The 23,341-nt window shown below is 34.8% G+C and overlaps 1 pseudogene; it reads left to right on the top strand.

The window, feature by feature from the left end:
• Positions 1–22,291: 22,291 nt before the first annotated feature.
• Positions 22,292–22,795, top strand: LOC101035882 (steroidogenic acute regulatory protein, mitochondrial pseudogene; annotated as a pseudogene).
• The last annotated feature ends 546 nt before the right edge of the window (positions 22,796–23,341 follow it).

Below are 23,341 nucleotides of genomic sequence, written 5' to 3' on the forward strand. Positions count from 1 at the left end.
GATTTTAGACTTTTATTCACTCCTCATATTACATAGTTTTTCTTTCCAATAAATGAAACTTTGATTGCTGATAAAATGTACTTTTGATAAATAAAAATGAGAGTTATTTTTTATTTTTAGAGTTATTAGCACCTAAGTATAATGAATTAGCTCAAATTGCCTTGTTTGGTGTACAAAAATGGTGTACTGTCATGATATTAAAATATTAACTGAGATAGTTTGCAGCATGGCCCTGAACACCTCTCTCCATCATGGAAATATCAGAATGATAAGGCAGACAGTTATTGCTCAATTAAATCAGTCAGAATCTAAGACAATTTACTCTTAACTAGAAAATGAGAGCTACTGTGAAAGTTTATTAGAGAAAAAAGATTAATGAAGAGTGTCACAGAGACTGAAATCAAGAAAGTAAAATTCTAAGTTCAAGAATTAGACTTCATTGCTGATTTTTGGTTATCTTAGTTTGCTATACCAATTCATACTCCAGTGAGTCTGAGTCAGGTTGACTTTTCAATTGCTCTGAAATATCCCCTCTCCACACTAGTGGAGATAAGATAGCCCTATGGTAACATTGTTCAAAGGCATCAACATTAAAAGACAAGTTATCATTTTTTAAAATTATGAATGTTATCCTTGTTTAATATTTTTAAAATGATAACAGTAGTATTTTAATTATGTTGTGATGCTAGATTATAAAATCATAGCTTTCCAATGATATGCTCCACATGACTTATTAACTCTAAAAAAATCAGTTCCAAACATCCTTATGAGAGAGGTATTTATGTTCTACAGTTTTTTGTAGATTTACCAGAAAGCGTGCCATTCATAAAGTGCAAAGGTGGTTGCATGTTTCCCACAGCTAAGTATCCCTTTAAAAATAGATTTTCTCTTAATCAGCATATGCATTTTAGAATAGAGATTTATTAGTAAAACCTGTTCCTCCTTTATCAACTACTACCTTTTTTTAAACCTAAAATATCTGCTATACTGTAACCATTATAACCCACACAAAGATAAAGCTACTTTTAAGTGTTGAAGTAAAGCATATGGAGTTCAGCAAATTAACAATTTTGACATAATATGTAATGTTTCACCTTTGGATCATAGGAGTTGATTTCATACATACATATACATATAAAATCAATTATATATATTATATATGTGTATATATACATACACACATGCAAACATACATGTCTGTATGTAGTATGTGTTTCTTAATGTTATACTAAAGTTATATCTTAATGTATTTTGTATACCTAATATAAACCTTATGCTTTAGTATAAGGTTTCTTAACCTTATTCTAAAGGTTGTATTTATGTGCATTTATTTATCTGAGTACATTTTACATAGTATTCTTAATAGTCCCCAGAGAATTTATTTGCACATTCAAATGCTAACACTAAGAATCACATTTTAAAAATTTCTGACCACACACAAACAATTCGTATTTATTGGTCATTTCTATGGGCATTTATCTGTGCTGGATTGACCTTAATTCTAAAAGAGAATATAATAATAAAAAAGGAAGTTATGTTTTCTCATGGTCATTGCTACTAACTTAAATTTAATGCACTCAATAATAATAAAAAGATGACAGTAAAGATATTAGCCACCATGTATTGAATGTCGACTATGTGTCAGGCACTGTAGACTGTGCTACAGTCTTAGGAATTAAGTTTATGTAACTTCTCTTATCCCAGATATGTGAAAACTCAGAGAAGTTAGGTACCTTTCACAGCTTTTTGCTTCATGATACGGGCAGAGTACTTAACTTTTAATTTTAGTAAATAGGGTAGAATGAATCCTAGTGTTAAATCAAGGCCAATTTGCTGTCATATTTTATGTTTGAACTATAGTTATCTTGCTACTCCTAAATAAGGACACTTACAACATGCATGATAGGTGTAGATTATGAGACTTTTAAATATTGAATAGTCTAATTTTATAGTAGAAAAAGAACACTTAATATGAAGACCTTAATTCAAATTCAGTGTAATAATTTTCAGTCTGGAAAGCCATACTTGGCTCCACAGGCCAGGTAGAGGGTCTCATCTTTCTGTTTCCCTGTAATTTGCAGTAATCACTATCATAACCTTCACAGAATGTATAGAAACTATGAAGTATCTCTTTTCTCTAATAGACTGTAAGCTTGCATTATAGCAGAGAGTGTGTTATATTCATTTTTCTAATACCTCTGAGCATTCTCATGTCTGAAGCATAATAGAAGTTCAATTATTAGTAGTTTAATTAATGTATTAATAGACATTAAATGCTTTAATTTCTGTATTTCTCATACATATTAATGAATTTATTTGCTTAGGTGGACATATTATCCCATGAAAAGTTTGAAGCAATGTTTCTGCATAAGCATTTAGAAATGCCAGTGTTAAAAAATAAAACAGACCCAAGGAAGAAAATTCAGATATTTACAAGTGCATTTATTTGCTTAATGGGAAGCCAACATTAAAGGTCTGACACTTTTACTTTCTTAAATTAACTATTTGCCTATTTTGCCTATGTTATTTAAACATTTTTTTAATATAACACTTTACAAGTGCTGTTTTGCACTTGTTTTATTCCTCAGTTATTATTAAGGCATAAACATCAATAATAACAGAATATAGTATTTATATGGCACTTATAGCAACCTAATTTTAAGTGCTTTACATATAATCCTCACAATATTCTAAGTGCTTTAGATATATTATTCTCAATAACACTCTGTAGTTGAGAATACAGCACACATTATTACTATTATTATCTTAAATTTAGAGAATGGGAAAATGACAGAATATTTAAGTGTCTTGCCCCAAATCATACTTCTAATAAATATCAGAGCTAAGATTTAAACCTGAGCAGAATGAATTTAGCTTCCAGGCCCTTAAACAATAAGCCATGTTGCTTTTGCTTATATAAGAAAGCCTTATTTTATTCAAAGTGTTTCACTTAATTCCCTCTTTATTATTTAAGATGGGCACATGTTTTCTCATGCTTTAAAATTCACAATCTTTAAAGAAATTTAGCTTAATTTCTTTTTGTCAGTTCTAAAAAGAGAAATATAAGAGTTAGTTGCATTAAAATATGACATTAAACAACTGTTATTACATAAAAAGTTATTTTCCCCAGAAGACTCTAGTGAAGGATTTATTATCCAAGACTTAAAGGGCTATTATTGATCTACTTTATAGGATAGAGTTAATCAGTTTTTACAATTTGGATTGAAATAAATTTTATAGTCTAATTTTACTTATTATAAGTAAACACCAGATTTTAACATTTCTTAGTTCAAAATCAATTCTTAAACATTTTTTTTGTTCATGTCTATTCGTCTTTTTGCCTTCTTTATGTCTGATTAAGTGTTGTCACTTAATCAGAAATAATTAAGTGATATTGAGTCAATTTGAATTGAGAAGTTATTCTGAATGGATTAAGCCTAAAATGTCTCTCAAGTGTTCAGAGCAATGAACCAATGCCCTAACCACCCTCATTGCACTATTGGGTCTATACTCTTCACACTTTCATAAGCAAAATTGCTTTTTCAATTGATTCCTTAAAAGATTTAAAATTTCATTTATATATTGGCATTTGCACAATGCTACCTAGAAAAATATTTACTGATTATAACATACTTTGTTCAGCTCCAACAGATTTAAAGTGCTGCTTCTTATGATAACTGAATTGTTCTTCAAATTCAGTATTTATATCATTGAACTTCAGAAAAAATTGCAATGAGTAAAGTGAAGAACTGAAAAAACAGAAAACAAGTCAGTAATAAGAGGGAAAGCAGACATTTTTTCTTTGATGAGTATCACAGCTCAGTTCTGCTCCTTTTTCTCAGTCATTATTTTTCTATTCCACACCCTTCAGTGGTTTCAATGTTTGTATGTATTAAAGTCCAAGTATCTCACTATATGCAGTCAGTTTTTGAGAAACAGATGCTGAGACAAAGATGTATGTGCAAGTGACTTTGTGAGAAAGTAGTATCAAAAGAAATTGATAGGAGAATGGAGGAAACAGAGAAACAGAAGTCAAGTGAGAATGCAATTTCAATCAAAAACCTTCATTGCAGCCTAATCACATGGAACTCTGTAACAGAAAGTATACCTTAATGTTTGTCCTACCTGTAGGCAAGGATGCTGGACATGTTGGGTAGGTGTTGAGAATCACTGAATAACACACATAATAATTTGTCAATTAGATGCACACTAATGAGAGATCTTACCCAGTTTAAAGCTTTGGTAGTAATGTTAATGATATGGAACATCAAGAGGCCTCAACCAAGCAGAGAGAAGACTGGGATATTGCAAACAGTTCCCCTTGATAACTATAAGGCATGCACCTCTGGTCTTGAATAATAGGTATTTAAGTGAAGTTTCTGGTGTTACCTCACATAGAAAAATATTTAAGTGACAAAAAAATCTAATGTTATACCCCAGAAAGGTGAGTAACTTATGTGATATCCATCAGTAAGATATGCGCTATAGATTATGATTTAATTTACCATGAATGACATTTTATCTGAGACCATTCAATAGATAAACTCTCTTCATCCTAGGAAGTATCTTTAGCTTATTACCTGGAGGGCTAGTTATCATGAAAAGTAGATTAGGTCACCTGCTTTTGTTCCTTTACCCCAGGATGTTCCTGAGTAAGTGAATCATAGACTGGTTTAGCACCTTCCTTCCAAGGTAGAAGGGATTTAAGTAGATCTAGATGGGGAATTGATGGTAACTAGTGCATGGCACATCATAAGCAGACCCCAATCTACATTCCAGACTCCTTCCAATGCGCGACCTGTACCTTATACTCCAACCCTAACAAACTAATCAAATTTCTTTAAATAAACTTTGCAGATTTTATATCTTTCCTTTTGAATGGTTTTTCTTAAATAGTATTGTATGGAGAACTGGAGATCTCAATGCTGGTATTATGATAGTATGGCATTCATCATAATTGTGTTGTAATAGAATAGATGCTATAATAAAAATAATTTAGAGTGGTGATACACCTAAGCAAATACTTAGATGAAAATAATTTGAGTATATAAGATTTTTTTGGATCACTGATTTAGGTTCTGAAAATTTTCCTATGACACAAAATGAATTTTTTTTCTCTGCAAAATATGACACCAAAGATCCCTGAATTTCAATCAAGGGCTGAACACGCTGTTAAAAAGATATTAGTTTATTGACAATAGACTATTTTATTTCACATTTGGTGCTCATCTTAATCACTGAATATATATTTGGCATGGGAAGGTAATTTTTAAATACATTTAATACTGCTTTACTTAGAGTCTGAGCTCTCTTTTTCCCAAGTGAGTAAGCCACACTCATCATCAAACATCTTACTTTGCAATGACTTTCTTTTTTCATTAAAAAGAGTTTACCATATGCTAGATACTGATCTTAGTAGCTGACACATAGTGACTCTATGAATACCCACCGCAAGCGAATTAAATATTTTCTATTGTTTTTTTTCCATGTTTAAAGTAAGAAGTCCAATGCTTAGAGTGATTACATATGTTTCTGAAGCTTGCAAAACTACTAAATATAGTATGAAGATCCATCACAAGCAGGCTGATTCTAGAGTTCCCACTTAATTTTTGTTTTAGTTTCTGATTTTGTTGTTTTTTTCAGAGTTACAAAAAGGTATATGCTCATATATGTGGATGTGGATGTATTAAGCACCTAGTCTCTATCAACCTAAGACATAAGATGCTATAAATGCATTTGAAGCTTCTTGTGTTCTTTCCAATCATATCTTTCTTCCCACCAATCGTAACCACTATTTTGATTTCTTATTGCCATTCCTAACTCTCTACTCTGTTCCAGATGTATTTTTAAACAATATATATTAATGTTTTGTAGTAAATATTTGCATATGTTTCCATACTGCATGCATTCTCTACAAGTTACTTTTCTTCCTAAACTTGATGTTTCTGTATTAGTTTATATTTTATACAACTCTACAATAATTCATTGAAATGATACGTTAAAATTTCTTTTTTGTTTTCTTGAATTTTTTACTTCTTTTCAAGTTTGAATATAATTAATAATACAGCTGAGAAAAAAATATTTCCCTTTTGCAGAAATGCAGTATTTTTTTCAGAGTTAGGGTTTAGGAGTAAAGTTTATTTTGAAGAATATATATATTTCAAATTTATTATATATTGCCAAATGCATTTCAATTTTTTGAGACAATTTATTAAAGTTTCAATAAATATATATGTTTTCACTTAATTGTAGCATCTCAATTTTTGGTATTTTTCAGAATTTAAATTTATCACATGATGAATATAAAACATATAAAAGTTGAGCATATTTTAATGTATTTATGGCTATTCTTTCTTATTTGTGAATTTACTTCCCATCTAACTGCTGTTTGGGGCTGTTTATATTCAATATTCATCTTACAGACTCTTATAAAGTATTTGTTGATTATTTGCCATGCATGTATCTTATACTTTGCTCATGGAATTTATGAAGTATATAATCTTAAAATTTAATATTATATTAATCTTTCATTGTGTGTCTTATAAATTTGTGCCATGGTTAAGAAATATTTTCCTATTCTTAATAATAGTACCTTGAATTGACAAACAAAGAGCAAGCTTTCATATTTGTTTTGGTCTATTTCTAGGTTTGCTATGTTCCCTCCCCCACACGTCTATTTTCTCTTCTAATTTCTATTGTAATCTTATAACAATTAAAGTTTTACAATTGTTTTGAAACATAATAAGGCAAGACACTATACATTTGAAATAAGTGTAGTCAGACTTTAGCTAAACTTTTCAATAAACTACACTGCTAATTATAACATGAAATTGAATTGAAGGGATTGCTGTGCCTCTTTTTGGAATTTGGTAAATTAACTTCTCAAACACCAATTTTTTTTTATTTCTGTGATCAGTCCTAGTTCTTCTCCAAAATCTTTGATTATTTTTTCAATTTCCTTTGTAGATTTCTATTCTTGGCTTATATCTTAAATACTATACTTTTCCAGCATTAAAACCTTAGCTATTTTTCATCACTTTCTGTGTTTTACCTATATACCCACATTTTAAACATCATTTCAGCATCTATTTTTAGAATGATGACTCCCAAATATACATTTCAAAATAGATTTCAAAGAGAACTTTAAACTTTTTTGTTTACTTGTATTTCAAATGAATCTGTATAAATGACTTTTTTCCTCACTCTACTTTGAGTTCCCTATTTTGGTGAATTACACAATTTGTCTTATTCCCAGTATAAATCTGATTATTCTCATCTCCCTTTCATTCACATCCTTCCATCCAGTTGGTGTCAGGGACTTAATATATCTACTACCTTAAAAATCCTTAGATACGTTCCATCTTCTTTATAATGCTGTTTCTTTCTCTATCTGAACTCTCGTTGTTTTGCTTTGGGAGACACCACCTCTAGATATGATGTTTCAAATCCGGTGTATTTATTGCTAGTAGATAGATACTTACAAATGCAAAATTAATCATATTGTTTCATGGCTAAAATTACAAATTACTGCCCATTTATTATACAATAAGAACATGCATGCTAAAATATTATGTATTTGTATTCCCAAAACATTCAAAGAAGTTGGTGTCAAAGTACTGCTTAATGGGCTAAATGAGTGATTAATGCTGAGTAAACAAAGTAGAATACATTTCTTTACTGGATTATTTCCCAACTCAAGAAGCTAATGTGCACTGGAAATTTTTAAGTGGAAATTCAGGCTTCATATTTTTCTTTTATATCAGGATCTCCTATTTTTAAAGAAGTAAATTTCTTACTAAAGTTAGTATTATAAGGAATACTTACTTCATTTCCTATAGTCCTTATTCAGGCAAAAAAAAAAAAAATCCCACCCAAAGAGCTAAAGGCTATAATACTTAAAATTATTAGGTAAGTACCACGTTATTTCAAATATATCAAACATACATCCTTTTTTTCTCTTCCTTCAAGAAACGTCTTCCTATCTTTTTCTACTTGCTCATCTTTTAAGAAGATGAAAAATAACCTGTTTTCTGAAAGAACAACTTATCTCTTGACTCTGAGAAATAATTGGTAACTCCCTTCATATCTTGCAATTATAATAATAATAGCAATAACATTTACTAACTGTTATCTATGACTAATACTGGCAGCTCTCATTTTCTTTTTAAATTGCGGGACCTTTTCCACTTTAAAAAATTCTGTGGACTCCAAAGAATTTTTGTTTATATGAATAAGTTCTATCAATATTTTCCAGAAATATAATTACTCAGAAATTTATAAAAGATATATAGGCATTTATTTAAGTATCAATTATAAACTTAACACATGTTCACATAAATTTTTCATTGTTTTTGTTAAAAAACTTTATTTTCTAAAATAAACATGTAGTAAGAAGAGTGATATTTACATTTCTGCAATCATCTTTAGTAACTACCTTGATAAAAAACATTGTTTTAATGCTCAAATTGCCCCAGAAGTGACCAGAGCAAGTTGCCCTAGCTGTCCCTGTAAAATAATACAGCTGTCCTTGTGACATGCTGTATTATTTTATTGAGCATGTCTTTATACGCTGGCATGACAAACTGTTCCAGGCTCATCTTTATGTCTCACCCTGAACTCAGTCATTTCTCACAGGAGCTTTGGTTTGTTTAATGAGGAACGGTTATTAGAAATACAAATTTGGGTGTTAGATACATTCCTTACTATTAGAGAATTCTTTCCCCTAGGCCTTTTTAGTGCACACAGTTCATATATATATATATATATATATGTCTAGCCATCCAGACCTATGCATACATACATATATACATACATGCATACACATACACACACACATATACACACGCATGGTAACAGTCAGTTCTCATTGTTTATGGATTTCAAATTATGGAATTTGTCTACTCACAAAGATGTATCTGTAACCCCAAAGTCAATACTTATGGTATGATTGTGGTTATTTGCAGAAATTCACAGAGCAACAGAGAGACAACATTTTGAGTTACTGACACACAGGATCCCAATTGAGGTCAAACAAGGTTTAACCTTGCTTTCTTGTTTCAGAGCTCATACTGTAAACAAGTGTCTGAGGGTCTATGCAGTGTCACATTTTCTTTTGCATTTTTATGCCTTTTGCTGTGGATTTCACTGTTTGAAAGTCCAAAAGGGTAGAGCTGAAGTGATGTCTAGTGTTTCTCTGTGCAAAATAAGCTTAGAATACTGTTGACCATAAGTTCAATATTAATCATCAACATTATATGCTTAATAATGTATATTTAAATAGAAACACATATAAAACTAGTTTATGTATTGATCTATTGATAGAACTATTGAGACTACAGACTTGCAGAAATCTAGCCATGCTTTCCATCTAGGAAACTGGAAATGCAGTGTGACAATTTTGTATAACATACCTTCTGTGAATAATGAATATTAACTGTGTATGTGTATAGGTATATATATTTTCACAAATACATCTTTGAGAAATCTCAAGTTAACATCAAGGACTCCAATTCTAATCCAAGTTTTTCTTGGCCTTTCTCTATTCCATATCTATGACTGTGTTCTTCCAGACTGAGAGCCCTGACTCCCAACAAGATTAGCACATTCAGTTATTTTCTCAATCTTATAATATATACAAAATAATTCCAATATAGCTTAATGTATAAAACTATACACAAAACTACTGAAAAAGTATTCAGCGCTTTTTTGCAGTTGTCAAGTATTTCATCCTGCCCCAAATTAAAGGAATATAGTTGACTGTCATTTTCATAAATATTTAGATTACTTTTTGTTTTTTCCTCTCTTTCCTTCTTTCATCAGTGGGGTCTTAGTGTAACCAGGTCGTGGGACAGGACGGGCTTAGCTCCTCCCCCACGATTTGATGTGCCCGAGATTCTTGGGCTCCCTGGTCCCAGGAATTGGGGAGAGGCCCTGGCAGCGCCATGAGCTTACTGGTTAAGTAAATATTGGACACAAAGAGTTTTGCAGAGAGTGATTTATTGGGGAGAGAAAGAAAGCGAGAGAACTAGAGAGAGCTTCCACACAGTTTTAGGAGGGGACCCCAGAGAGGGAAATCTGCACAGGTAGGGGCAGCAGGGTTTTAAGTTTGAAGTTATTCCTGCCCATTCATGTTCTTGTCCAATGAGAGGCATTCTTTCAAACTCAACAGAGTTCCTCCTTCGGGGGCTTTTGGAGGGCTTTCTGAACAAAGGAAGCTTGCAGGGAATTTTACCCAGTCCACAGTTAGACATAGAACTCTAGGTTTGCGGATGAGGAGGATGGAGGCATGGCGCTGGGAAGTTCTTGCTTTTGAAACCACGCCCCTTGTGGACCGAGGAAGAGAAGTTAACAGTCCCTCCTTAGTATTCATTTTTAAAAGTTAGGAATCGCCACACTGTCTTTACTGGGTATATATCCAAAGGATTATAAATCATTCTACTACAAGGACACGTGCACACGAATGTTCATTGCAGCACTGTTTACAATAGCAAAGACCTGGAACCAACCCAAATGCCCAACGATGATAGACTGGATAGGGAAAATGTGGTACATATACACCATGGAATATTATGCAGCCATCAAAAACGATGAGTTCACGTCCTTTATAGGGACATGGATGAACCTGGAAACCATCATTCTCAGCAAACTGACACAAGAGCAGAAAATCAAACACCGTATATTCTCGCTCATAGGCGGGTGTTGAACAATGAGAACACATGGACACAGGGAGGGGAGCACTACACACTGGGGTCTGTTGGGGGGAAATGGGGGAGGGGCGGGGGGTGGGGAGGTGGGAAGAGATAGCATGGGGAGAAATGACAGATACAGGTGAGGGGACGGAAGGCAGCAAAGCACACTGCCATGTGTGTACCTATGCAACAATCTTGCATGTTCATCACATGTACCCCAAAACCTAAAATGCAATAAAAAAATAAATAAATAAATAAATAAATAAATAAATAAATAAAAGTTAGGATCATTTGTTTCAATATGTTTTCATTTTTACATTTTTTGGCTTCCACAGTAATTGTTTAAAATTTAATTTTTTTTTAATAGGAAGAACAGCATACAAAATGACATTCCTTTGTATCATTTCCTTTTTTTTTTTTTTTTTTTTTTTTTCTTTGAGATGGAGTTTTGTTCTTGTCACCCAGGCTGGAGTGCAATGACGTGATCACCGCTCACTGCAACCTCTGCCTCCCAGGTTCTAGGAATTTTCCTGCCTTAGCCTCCGGAGTAGTTGGGAGTACAGGCGGGATCCCGGCTAATTTTTGTGTTTTTAGTATAGGCAGGGTTTCACCATGTTGGCCAGGCTGGTCTCAAACTGCTGACTTCAGGAGCTCTTCCCACCTCAGCCTCCCAAAATGCTGGGATTACAGGCATGAGCCACTGTGCCTGGCTCTGATTTCCTTCATATCTCTTTCACCCCATTTTCTACTATTTGCAGTTAACCAGGTCAATCGATTTTTAATTTATCCTTATTGATTTTTTTTTCTGTGTGTAAAAAGACCAGATAACAAATATTTTATGCTTTTCAAGTAATTTATTATAATATCTGCTGTAAGTACACAGTCTGCCACTGCAATGCTAAAGTAGCTGTAAGACAAAAAGTAATTGAATTGACATCATTGACTCTCAATAATACTTTATTTCTTTAAAAAAGAGTATGGGCTCTATGCGGCTTGTGGACCAGTTTGCAAACCTCTGAATTAAAGTATAAATACGATTAATTAAATATATGGGTTGGCGTGTGCTACCTTAAAATAACAGATTCTCATCTCATCTCATCTGCCTCAAAGCCTCAGCATAACTCTAGATGTCTTTGTGAATTAGAATGACAAGAATTATCAGCATATTTCGTCCTATGGAACCCAGTAAAACATTGGCATATTGTTTTACTTCCATCTGCAGCCTGCTGTTTCCTTGAGTGTCAAAGTATTTCAAAGTATTATTCTCTCGTTCATTAGCTTAACAAATATTTATATGGTATTTACTGGGAAATGGCAGTTTTTTGAGATCTGTATTATAGTGAAAAGGACAATTGAAGTCTCTGCCCTTGGTTGCCTACATCCTAGTGGCCCAAAGCACAACAAAATATTGCTCAACTAGGCATCAAGAGAACCAGCCAGATCTGACTCTGCTGAAAGATATTATGTGATTTGGGGCAAACCACTTCACCCCAACTAGTTTCAGCTCTTTAATTAGAAAAGATAGAGTTTAAGCAAGATGCCATTAATGATTTTAACATTATATGAATCTATATTCTTGGGTAATGGCTGACTCATATGCTCAGACCCACAGGCCAGTAAATTTTAAGTCTACTGCAGGAAACTTGGCAGGCAGAATGATGGTCTCCATGAAAGTCACATCATAGAATATGATTTTGATGTACACTATACCTGATGGGATGGTTTAACTGGCAGACTAACAAGCTTTTTCATAAGGGGCCAGACAGGTTTCATTCTCAAAGATATAATGGTAACATTCTAGGCTTTGAGAGCAATAAATAGTCTCTGTCACATATTTTTTTGTTATCACTCCCTAAAATATACATTAAAAAAATTAGTTCTTGGTCCATATAAAGCATTCTTTGGGCTAGATTTAACCCTTGGTTAGTTGGTGGCTGACTCTTGGTTTAGGGAATTTTGGAATATTCTACACTCTTATAATTGGATGAAACCTGTAGAATACCTGTTAATTGGAGGTAAATTACTGTAAAAGAGAAATAAAATCACCATCTTCAGAGCAGTTCATATACAAATTTCTTCACTTGAAACAAAATCTAACTCTAGGGAGAATAAAGTTAAGGGAGATATTTTTGGAGCAACATCCTAACTTGTTTTACTAGGCAATACTCTAAGGAATTTCTATAATTGTATAGAACAAGAAAGATGAATGTCTTTCTGATCAGGTAGTATTTTTGTTAAACTAGGGAGATATACCAAATGTTTCATGTTTATATCCCGCATTCCTCATATACTAATACCATTTTATTGTCTCATACATTGAGTCACCAGAGCTCTATTCTCTTTCCTTTGGATTCAGACATGAAGAATACAAGGAATAGCAAAGCTCTATGATGTATGCAAAGATTATTTGACCTGCAATGACACCTTCCTTTTCATTCCATTCAATACCAAGTTATTAAATTGTAGTGGCCATCTCCAACCTTTATCTATTATGAGTGCCCATTGTTAAAGCCTATTCTCCTATGTAGACTGCACTGTAATTATAATAGAAGATAGCTTTTCCCCTAAAGAAATCAAGGAGTATAAAAGAAGATATATAACTACATAGAAAAATATGAAAAACAGAAAATATGCACATTCTGAGCAGACAGTTGTACTGGTATGCATTAATTTGTCATAAGATATTTGTGCGCACAAACATAGATTAAATAAATATTCAGAACTTAATTACAGAAGGTTTTCTGGAGGCATACATGAAGGGGTGCATATAAGAGCATGTAGTCTATGATTGCTTTATGTTAATATATGATATATATCCTTTTAGGAATATATCAGAGAAGCCTCTATGACCTTGCCAGATCCAGTTTCTTGCCACTCAGAACATTCTGATGCTTTAGGAAATTGAATGTTCTTTGCACATCCTGGAAAAACTCTGCCTTCCTAATATATGTCCATACCTCGTGCCTTGGCATCAGCTCTCAGCCTTTTTTTTTTCCTTTAGTTTTCCTGTCTGTAAAATGGAGATAATATTAATTGACCTCTCCTGGTTGCTGAGAAGATTGAATTATAATAGTAAAGCACTTTACAAATGAAAGCACTTGTGCATATTATTCACTGTAATATTGGCCAAAAGAAAGAGTCGTTTGTCTGAAGAGGACATGTGCTATAAGCAGTGCAGTAAAATTAGCAAAGGCAGCAGTTGAGAAATAATAAATTGTAGAAACAAATACAGGAAGGAAGGATTGTAATGACAATTTTTTTTTCATCATCCAGATCTCCTAAAATGTAAGATTCTTCTGTTTTTACAATGCTCCTAGGAGTTTTTCTATACCCCATATATTTAAGGAGAAAACGTTTATTTTCCATATCAAACAAGAATCATCATCTTCAACTATGAGCCCAGGTTTTCTAGTTTAAGAAGTATCTGAGTTAGGACTGAAAAACAGCATTTAATCTTTTCTAATGTGTGACTGCAAAAGTGTCTTCATTGAGTTTAACCTAAATCATATACATTATCTTTTGCTGTGCTAAATTATTTAAAGACTTAATGATTATACACACAAAAATTACTATTTTCCCAGAGATTGTTAAGTAGATAGAATTGAAACAACCATGGGATATATTGATTACATTTGCCATAGCTATCTCTTGTTTCTCATGCTCAGACAAAAACAACAATGGCAAAGTCAAGGGCCTGATATTTTAGATTTTATATAATCTAATCTATAAAACTAAGCAATAAAGGCACTTCTTTCTGACAATAGTTATATTTGTATCTGTAAGATAAAGCAAAACACAATTTCAGTAGTTAAACAATAAACTTTATACAGAGAGATGGAGAAATAGAATATAATAAGCATTTAAGAACATTGAATTTTTTTTTAGATAATTGAATTCACTTTCATCATTGAGTCTTCTGAGGATCCCAAGATACATTTAGTAAATGTTGAAAAGAGTCAAATAAATTGACTGACGAGTCAAATAAAAATGCTATGGACTGAAGCAAAACTGCTAATAATATTCAGATTGATAAAATATTAGTGTTTCAGTGATAACGACTTACTGTTTTATTTTTAAATGAAAGAGAACAAAATTTCTTTTAATTATGTTGGTGGATTATAATTTTTTATGGTATTTAAAATACACTATTTGATGTGGGAGAAATATATGTGTGTGTGTGTATATATATATTTGCTTTTATTAGGTATATGTCTGGAATTAAGTGGCTCTGTGCAGAAACAGATAGATATATTTCCCAGGTTTTGTTTTGTTTTCATTTTAACTCCTGTGAATTGTAGAAGACTTCCTGAATAGACTGCCTAAATAATTATATGCTTGCTAAAATTGTGTGTAGTCACATTTTTAATGATTTATTCAAATAAGCCATTCACACTTTTCATTTTCATGTTGTCTGACATAAGAAGATCTTATTAATTAGTACTACTTTTCACTGATCCTACTGTTAGTCTTCTACTGAGGAAATGAAGAAAAGTGTTATATTAAATTGTAATGATTTAGGAATATTCAGCAACCATTCAGTATGTAATACCAAGATATTCCTGTTAACCTAAATTACGAATTTTCATTGACCATGCTGATAACTACTAATTTGCATTTGATAATGACACTAAAACTTAAGAGTATAATAAATAACAAAAAATGAAAAAAGTAAAAAAGAAAAAGATAATATAAATATTAGCAACAAACATTGCAGCAAAACAAACAAAAAAGTAACCTTTCTTTGTAAAGTTTAAAATGGTTAACAAGTATACTGTTAACATTGTTACTTGCTTTATAAAGTGTGCAATTTATTTTTGTCCTGTTCCAGTTCTTATAGGTAATGTGCAGTGTGATTCACTGTGTGTTTGCCATATTTTGAGGTATGTTTCGTCAATGCCTAGGTTGCTGAGGACTTCTGTCATTAGGGATGTTGGATTTTATCAAAGGTCTTTTCTGCATTTATTGAGATGATCATATAATTTTTTGTTTTTAATTGTCTATGTGGTGAATCACATTTATTAATTTGCAAATGTTGAATCATTCTTGCATCTCTGGAATGAAATCCACTTAAATGAATTGCCCTTTTAAAATGCTATTGGATTCAGTTTCCTGGTACTTTATTGAGGATTTTTGCACTTGTGTACAACAGGAATATTGTAGCTGATGGGTAGAATGTTCTGTAAATGTCTAATAGGTCCATTTGGTCTAGAGTTCAGTTAAGTTCTTAAATGGTAGCTTTCTGTTTGTTTGTTTTCTTTGTTGACTTTATGCCTCAATGACATGTTTATTGTTGCCAGTGGGATGTTGACATCTCCTCTATTATTGTATTGCCATTAATCTCTTTTCTTATGGCAGATAGTACTTGTTTTATGAACATGGGTGCTATTGTGTTAGGTGCATTTATATTTAGGACAGTTAAAACCTCTGGTTTTATTGAACCCTTTTTTATGATATAATGCCCTTCTTTGTCTTTTTTTTACTGTTGTTGGTTTCACGACTGTTTTATCTGATATAAGAATGGCTGCTCATGCTCACTTTTGCTTTTCATTTATGTGATATATTGTTTTCAATCTCTTTGAGTCTGTAGATGTCTTTAGCTATTAGATCTCTTGTAGGCAGAAGATGGTTGAGTCTTTTTTTCAAATCTCATTTTCCAGTCTGTATCTTTGAAGTGGAACGTTTATGCCATTTATGTTCAAAGTTAATATTTATATATAAGGCTTTGTTCCTGTCATAGTTTGCTAGCTGGTTTCCTTATAGTCTCAATTGTGTAATTGCTTTACAGGATTTGTGACGTTTCTACTTGTGTGTGATGTTATGATGGTGAGCATTTTACTTTCATATCCATGTTTAGAACCCTTTTGAACAATTTGTGTAGTATTAGTCTAGTGGTGACAAATGTTCTTCGTGTTTGCTTGTCTAGGAAATATTTAATTTCTTTTTCATTTATGAAACTTCGTTGGGCAGAATATAAAATTATTTGGGCTGGCATTTTTTAAAAAACAGCTAAAAATAGTTCCCCATTCACTTCTGGCTTGGAAAGTTTCAGCTGAGAAGTCAGTTGTTAGTCTAATGGGATATTACTTACAGGTGATTTGACACTTCTCTCTAGCTGCCTTTAAGACAAAGAGTTTCACATTGACCTTAAAGAGTCTAACGACTATATTCCTTGGTGATGTTAACCTTATATAGTATCTTCCAGGTATTCTTTATATTTCTTGTATCTGGGTGTCTATATCTCTAGCAAGATTGAGAAAAATTTTTTAAATTATTTCCTCAAATATATGTTCCACAATTCTTACTTTTTCTTTTTTCCTTAATAATGTCTTCATAATCCCATGTATTTGAAAGCTCTGCTCATTTTATTTTATTTTATTTTATTTTATTTATTTTTGAGACGGAGTTTCGCTCTTGTTACCCAGGCTGGAGTGCAATGGCGCGATCTCAGCTCACCGCAACCTCCGCCTCCTGGGTTCAGGCAATTCTCCTGCCTCAGCCTCCTGAGTATCTGGGATTACAGGCACGCGCCACCATGCCCAGCTAATTTTTTGTATTTGTAGTAGAGACGGGGTTTCACCATGTTGACCAGGATGGTCTCGATCTCTCGACCTCGTGATCCACCCGCCTCGGCCTCCCAAAGTGCTGGGATTACAGGCTTGAGCCACTGCGCCCGGCCAGCTCTGCTCATTTTTTAAAGTTACTTCTTTCTTTGTTTTTATTTGACTTGATGAATTCAAAAGACTCATCTTCAGGCTCTGAAATTCTTTCTTCTGCTTGGTCTAGTTTATTGTTAAAGCTTTCAACACCATTTTGAAATTTCTTCAGTGATCTTTTTATTTCTAGAAGTTTTCTTTGTTTTTCTAAAAAATATATCTGTCTCTTCTTTCATCTCCTGAATTGTTTTTCTGGTTTCTTTTTGTTTGCTTTCAACTTTCTTTTGGATCACATTGAACTCCCTTACAATATATATCTTGAATCTTTTATCATTTCAAAGTTTTCATTTTGGTTAAAATCCCTTGCTAGAAAGCTAGTGTGATCTTTGGATGTGTTATTACATTGTTTCATCATAATACCTGAGTTCTTGTGCTGATTGTCTTTTATCTGTAGAAGCTATTACCTCTTATGTTTCAATCTGCTTTTGTTTGGGTGGGCTTTTTTTTCCTCATTTGAAGATGTGACTATTGTGTATGTTGGGCATGGCCCTTTGGCTTTGCTTCCATGTGTTTTCATAGGGTCAACTCTATATAAATTTCGTCATAATAACCTTAATGCAATGGATTTCTTAAATGGTAGCTTTCTGTTTGTTTGTTTTTGCAGATTTTGGTAACAGTCTACAATAAGCTTTGTGTGTGGTGAGGCTCACTGTCTTCTACAGAGATGAAGAGGTGGAGGGCTTGAGAGGCTTATTTAGTTCCCCAGTACTGTATATTTCTGTCAGCAGGAATTGTATTGGGTAGTACATTCCATACCATACACTAATAGGTGGTGCTCGTGGGTAAGAGCCAACTAAGCATTTTAAACTGATGTCATAGAAGTTGTAATGGGTCATGCAGTTTGACTTCCTGGTCAGTAGTTGGCACTTACAAGTGACAAGCATATGTGGTGATGGCAGTGGAATTTTACATGGCTTTAGTTGATTGGGAAAGTACCAGAATGTTTCTGGGAATGGGTGAGGAGTGGGGTTCAACATTATTGCACAGTGTTCTCCCACCAGGATGGCAGAAATAGATGGGGCTGAGTCGGGTGCAAGTCCTGACCTTGGTGGGGGTGTAGAGGCAGCCCTCAGGCCACTGGGGAGACCCTCTAGGGAATGGGGGAGGCACATCCTCTTACCAAAGTGCCTAATCAGGGAAAGAGGGGATAGTCTTGGGCTTTCGGCCCAGCAAAGGGCCATGGGGGCTACCCATTTACTACTCCCCTTACCCCCCAGGGGTCTCCCTCCAATGTCCAGCCTGAACAACAGAGCCAACCAGCTAAGCTCATCCCAAGCATTCATAGCTAGATCACCAAGCTGTCCCAGGTGCTACAGACTTTGAGACTCTTTACAAAAGAAACCAAGACTATCAAGCCTCACTCTTAGCAGTCTGGGTTCATGAAAGAAGGGGCAGCCTGGGCATGGTGGCTCACACCTATAATCCCAGCCCTGTGGGAGGTAGAGGTGGGAGGATCACCTGAGGTCTGGAGTTTGAGACCAGCCTGACCAACATGGAAAAAAATCCTGTCTCGTCTAAAAATACAAAATTAACTGGGTGTGGTGGTGCATGCCTATAATCCCAGGTACTCCAGAGGCTGAAGCAGGAGGATAACTTAAACTCAGGAAGTGGAAGTTGTGGTGAGCTGAGACCATGCCATTGCACTCTGGCCTTGGCAACAAGAGTGAAACTCTGTCAAAAAAAAAGAAAGAAAAGAAAAGAAAAAAAAGGAAAGGAAGAAAGAAAGAGAAGAAAGATGAAAGAAAGGAAGGAAGGGAAGGGGAGGGGTGGGGAAGGGAAGGGAAAGGAAAAGAAGGGAAGGAGGAAGGAAGGAAAAGAAATATGCACACAGCTTCTATGCGTTATGTGAGCATGTTTTATGCTCTTCTCTGTGTTCTGAAAAATTGGGCCCTACTCCAGCATGAGATCCAACCACAGTTCTCATCTCTGTACCCATAGGTAGTGTGCTTGTCTACTAGGGAACTGGGACTAGGTCAGTGGACTTGTCCTTTGGCCTTGCAGGGTCAAGGACTAGCTGTGGTGTGGGAGTGAACTGCTCCCAGGCTGCCCGACAAACCATTCAGGTCAGGCAATGAAGTCTATACTGTGGGCTGCCCCTGCAAGAAAATCCAGGTAGGCAGTAATGGGAGGAATGAACGGCTCTGGGAGTTCGTGGTGCAGATGCACCTCAGTCCCAGAGCAATGGTGTTGTGGCCTGTTTTGGGCACCTGAGTGTGCACAGGCCCCTCTCTGTACTGGTCCAGCAAACAACATGAGCTACAGTTGTTTAGGGCAGGACACAGAGCCTAGAGAAGTGGGCGCTGAGTCATGTTTTACTGCATCTGCCCAACACGCTGACGTCTTTTGGGCTCCCCGTGAGTTTAGGCAGTGCCTCTGTGTGTTCTCCAGGCAGCTCCAAGACAGTCCAAAGGTCTGTGGGGGTTCTGGAAATGCTTTTAACTAGGATCTCAGGGGCCCAGAGCAGGAATGTGGTGCCATGAAATTCTTTTATTCACCCCTTCCTTGGGTTTGATCTAGATCTGGGATCAGTCTTGGCACCCGATTATGCTGAACAGGAAGTCCCCTACCTCCATCTTCAATCAAAGCCTCTTCTGTTATCTCTCTATTGGGCAGGTGAAGATTTACTCAGTATTTTGGTTCTTCTTTGTAGAAAAGGTATATCCCAGGTATCTAGTCAGCCATCTTTATTAATCCTAATACTTTTCATAATGCCCTTCCCTTAACTAAAAGAAAGAAAGAAAGAAATGTGTAAGAGCTTTAAAAAATGAGAGAAAAAAAGGTGTAAGTAATAAATGAATAAGTGGTTTCCAATTATATCTAATTTAACTTAATGAGGACTAGTCTTCACTTTCAACCAACTTCAATATTTTGTAATATTAAAAATAACTTTTAGAGGAACCTTTTAAAACCAGAATCATAAATCATAGGCCTTTGTAATTTATCCCCTTGATAATAGAATTTCTTACTTAGCACTACATTTTTGAAAAGTAATTATTAAAATATGTGGCATTAAGTCTGTTTTTATTATAAAACTTTTATATTAACTAAGGATTGTCTAAGTTGTCAAGGGAATTTACCAATTTGTGTCAATCATTTGGCTTTATAATTAAGCATGATTCTCTTTTTGAGATTTTTATATAAAATCTTAAGTTTTCTGTCTTGGGGAAAAAAAGAAACTAGATCTTAGATATATTGTATCAGTGGCTAGCATGCATTCTTAAAAAATACAGCAGGAAATCACTGGTTTATTATAAATCATCTGAAAGCATCCTGGTCAGTTAAGCATCATGATGCTAAATAGAAGAATATTTTAATTCCAGGTGCAGATCTTTTTTATAGAAAACAAACTCATTTAAGTAGAAAATGATAATATTCTTAAAGATCAGAAATCAGCTGTGAGAGTGAAACAGAAGAAAAGGGATATTATGATTTAAAAAGGAATAGGCATGATGCAATGAAAAGGCCATTTTATTTCTGGGGTATTTTTTTTCTGAAAATTTATTCACTCCAGTTAATCATGAGAAAACAGTAAAACCCAAACTGAAGGATATTCTACAAAATATCATAATCATAATTCAAAAGTGTCAAGCTTACAAAAAAAATATAGTGAGGAACTCAACTGGAGAACACTAGAAAAAAATGCAACATGGTATCATAGATTAAATGCTGAGACAGAAAAAAAGATATTAATGGAAAAGCTGATAAAATTAGAATAAAGTCTGCAATTTGATTCACAGCATCATCAAATTGATGACGTGAATTTCACTTCATCACCAATGTGAATTTCTACATTGTGGTAAATGTTTTATGGTTGCCTACAATGTAAACCTTAGATAAACATGAGTAAATGATAAGCAAGAACTCATTATACAATTTTGCAACTATTCTTTAAATATCAAAATAATAATGAGGAAAAATTAGCAAAACAAATGAAAACAAGGAAGTAATACAAAGAGTGGAAAGAAAATAAAATAGGACAAAGGGGATCAAACTGTACAGACAAAAATTAAAACTGCAACATTACCTAAATATTTTTAAAGATATTAAGGTTTACAGATGAAGATTACAGAAATTCATATCTATTTTGATTTTAATGACATAATGTGTATATTAAGATTAATTTGTGGTGTTGTACATTTTCTGTATATTTTTGAATTTGCACATTGCCAGGATGAGTAACGAGCTTTACACTATAATTAACTCCTTGAGAAATTTCTTTAGAGGAATCAAACAATATATTTTGATAAGTCATAGAATGGATTACTCAGTTATGCTTCAGGTTATATGTAGGGAGTATGTGAGTGAGACATACAAATCACATCCTAGGGTTAGACTAACTGGGAAGATCACATGGGATTAGAGTTGAAAGTCAAAATTTTTGCTACCAAATTTTGGTGACTCCAAAAGGACAGGAAAGACCAGAGAGAAGCACTAAATGAGGACTATAAATAAACAAAAAGGGATGTCCTACCGATTTCAATATTCAAAGTCTATAAGAAAGACATGAGCCACCGTGACCGGCCAAAATATTGGATTCTAATTAAAGAGTAGGGTGAGGAGGGGTCCAGAGAACAGCGTCCAAGGGGAGAGCGCACTGTGAGCATGCCTGGAGCGGAGAAGGTATGCACGGGACAGGACGGCTGGCATCAGGCGCCGCAGGGGGAGCTGAGCACTGCTGGTTAGAATCCAGTGAGCGATGGCATTTTTGTCTCCTGATGATGATGCGCAGCCTTCAGCCGGGGCATTTAAGACACAAAACACCGAGCCCAGGCTGCAGCTGTGGGGACTCGGAGACGAAGCTTGAGCGGCTCAGGAAGGACGAAGAACCACCGTTGAGAGAAGAGGCAGCAGCAGCGGCGGCCTCATAGCCGCCACATCTACCAGGAAACAATGCCGCTAGCTACATTCAAGCTCTGGGTGGGGAGCGCCTGCAGACTCATGCGCAGCACGAAGGGGCTGAGGCCACAGGCTGTGATGGCCAACGGCCAGGAGCTGAACTGAGGGCCCGGGGCGGCCACACCACTAGCGTGCAGATTAACCAGTTTCGGCGGAGCTGTCTGCTGTGTTCTTGGCTGGAAGAGACTCTACGGTGACCAGGAGCTGGCGTTTCTCCAGCAGAGGGAGGAGGCCATGCACAAGGCCTTGGGCATCCCCAGGAGGGCTAGAAGGGAGCCAGCAGGACCATGGGGACAAAATGATGAGTAAAGTGATCCCAGATGTGCGCAATGTGTTCCGGAAGTTGTGGTGGACCAGCCCAGGGAGAAGCTCTACCAAGAGCTCGTGGAGCGCATGGAGGCAATAGGGGAGTGGAACCCCAACGTCAAGGGGATCAGGGTTCTGCAGAAGATCGGAAAAGATAAAATTCCCTGTTGTTTATCATGCCCCCCAAAATAATAAAATGTAATTTATAGGTGACATTTTATAAATACTTAGTTAAGGATAGTGACTTTTAAGCCGCTTTTGGTCAAAAGGTTGCAATAGCATTACAGAGTTGAAAAGATTTACCAAAAGTAAAATACATGTTCCAGACAGTGCTGTCATGTCCTTGATTCACTTGTCATACCACAAATGTTTTCATCTCTAAAATGTAAAGCACACATGCCAAGCAAGATGGGCTTGCGAAATTTATGTCTCAGAGCATGCTGATTATCTGAAGTGCAATATTCAAGGAGGATTTGGTGAATTCTTTATAGTAGATCCTCAAATAATGTAATTTGATTTAACATTGTTTATTATAATGTTTATGAGATAAAAGTTGATTCCCAGAGGGCCACTGTTTGTGTGGAGTTTGTACATTCTCCCCATGTCTGCCTATGTTTTCTCGAGGTACTGTGGTTATGTGCACATTAGGGTAACTGGTGTGCCCTCACATTCCCAGTAGGAGTGAGTGAGTGTGTGTGTATTTGTGTACCCTGTAATGGGAGAGTGTTCTGCTTAGGG

Source organism: Saimiri boliviensis, chromosome 16, assembly GCF_048565385.1.
Source record: "Saimiri boliviensis isolate mSaiBol1 chromosome 16, mSaiBol1.pri, whole genome shotgun sequence".
In the NCBI taxonomy this organism is placed as follows: Eukaryota; Metazoa; Chordata; class Mammalia; order Primates; family Cebidae; genus Saimiri; species Saimiri boliviensis.